The sequence below is a fragment of the Sinocyclocheilus grahami genome, unplaced genomic scaffold, assembly GCF_001515645.1.
Source record: "Sinocyclocheilus grahami isolate Dianchi unplaced genomic scaffold, SAMN03320097.WGS_v1.1 scaffold631.1, whole genome shotgun sequence".
Classification (NCBI taxonomy): Eukaryota; Metazoa; Chordata; class Actinopteri; order Cypriniformes; family Cyprinidae; genus Sinocyclocheilus; species Sinocyclocheilus grahami.
In genome coordinates, this window is record NW_015505810.1 from 522,187 (window position 1) to 524,596 (window position 2,410).

Below are 2,410 nucleotides of genomic sequence, written 5' to 3' on the forward strand. Positions count from 1 at the left end.
ACAAAGGCCTTCTGTAGCGAATCGATGCATTTTTGTAAGAAAAATATCCATATGCAAAACGTAATAATCACTTTAATCTATCTTGCGGCAGCAGTTGTACACGGAAGCAGCTCCGGCGGATGACGTGTGAGGTCAGCGCTGCGCATGCGCCGCTCAAAAGTGATGAACACAGAAACACAGCGGAGAGATCAAAACAAAACAATGGTCACTAATTAGAAGTACAAAACGAGGATTTGTAAAGAAGATTGTGGGAGGATTTGGATATAAGCCAAGAGGAGACTGGTTTTCCTTTGCTAAAGTAAGGAAACTTTGCTTCCTTTGCTGCTGTTAACAAACGCTGGTTTTCACGAGACTCACCGGCGCATGCGCAGCGCTGACCTCATACGTCATCCGCCCGGAACTGATTCTGTGTACAACAGCGAGCGCAAGCTAGATTCAAGTGATTATTACGTTTTGAATATGGATATTTTTCTTACAAAAACGCATGGATTCGCTACAGAAGGCCTTTGTTCACCCCCCGGAGCCGTGTGAGACTTTTTTTTATGCATGGGTGCTTTTTATTTAACTTCTTTTGGACTGATGCATGCAACACCCGCTGAGTGCCATTAAACAGCTTGAAAGATCAAAGACCATTTTTAATATAACTCCGACTGGATTCGTCTGAAAGAAGAAAGTCATATATACTCTCGGGGGTGAGTAAAACACAGCCTAATTTTCTTTTTTGGCTGAACTAACCCTTTAAGAGCGCAAAAATGGCAATGAATCACATCCTTTCCCAGCAGAATCCTGTTTGTGACATAGTTTTGTGATGACGAGAGATAAAGGAATGTCTGAGCTTCAGCCATCAGCAAATATATAATGAAGACTTGAAGTTCACATCTGGAGAAGACAAAAGCTGAAACTAATCCAGCATTAAGACGTTTTTAACTCAATTTCGAGTCCATAATAATAACTCTTCCTCCAGTGAGTCAGTGTTCTGGTGTGAATCAGGAGAGAAATCTGCACAGATCAAGCAGCGTTTAAACAGCTCTAAACACATATGTGGCTAGATTTTGATGTGAGAGACAACAGCAGATGCACTTTTTCACTGGAGGAAGAGTTATTATGCACTCAGTGTATTTTAGTTAAAAGCGTCTTAATGCTGGATGTGTCTCAGCTTTTGTCTTCTCCAGATGTTAACTGATGGACTGGAGTGCTGTGGATTATTGTGATGATTTTATCAGCTCTCGTTCTGACGGCACCCATTCACTTGCAGTGAGACACTGATGCAGTGCTACATTTCTCCAAACCTGATGAAGAAACAAACTCATCCTGATCTCAGATGAACTGCGGGTGAGACACAGGGTGTGTTTTTAATGTGACTGTATAATTTAGTTTTATAATTATAATTTATTATCTTATTTTTTATGTTATTGACTTTATATTGGTATTAGGTTATATATATTCTTGATTGGTGAATTGTATCCTTTGCATAGTGCTTTTGTAAATTAAAATGTAGTCATTCAGCAGATGCTTTTATCCAAAGCGACTTACAAATGAAATTATAATCTAAATGTACAGTAGTTGTAAATTAAATTTAATTGACACTATTAAAACTTAAATTACATACATCATATTTTATGAATTATTATTATTATTATTATTATTATCTCGCCTTTATTTGTCCATTAATGCTTCAAAATTCACACAGTGTTGTAATGCAATCATTCACACATGTTCCTCCTCTAAGACGCAGTTAAATCTCAGGATAATTCGTGTCTTTTTAGACACATTGTGTACACTGCAGTGTATAATCATTAACATGTATCGTTTCCAGTGATTCCTGCTTAAATAAAATGTATGTCTGGGTAAATAATAAATGGCCCCTAAGATAGCGTTGATTAACATTGAACTGATTGTTGAATTATATTATTTTTTTAGAAGAAAAAAAAAAAAGTAAGTATGCCCTGCGTATCAATCCTTCATTCCGATAGGTCGAACGCGCATGACGTCACTGGGCTTTAACTTCCGGGTGGAGCGGTGACGCAATCCGCTGTAAGCTGCTGAGAGAAGCGGCGTCTCTGTTCAGTTCTCTCTGCGCAGACGGTTTGATGAGACGGAGCAGGTGATGTTTTTAATTCTACGTTATTAGAAACATAATCGCGTAATTAGTTCACGGAGAGCTGCGTTGTTTGTGCATTAGATAAGCGAGCTAATCAGCTGATCAGCTAACAGCGTCAGCAGATCTGATGCTCTGTTGTTTTGATTGGAACATTTCGACACATGTGTAACTTGTGTGTAAATATATATATGTATGTGTTCTTTTCTATAATGTTTGTATTCATTGTCATGTATGCTGTCTGCATGTGAGTATAATATATGTGTGTGTGTGTGTGTGTGTGTGTGTGTGTGTGTGTGTGTGTGTGTCTTC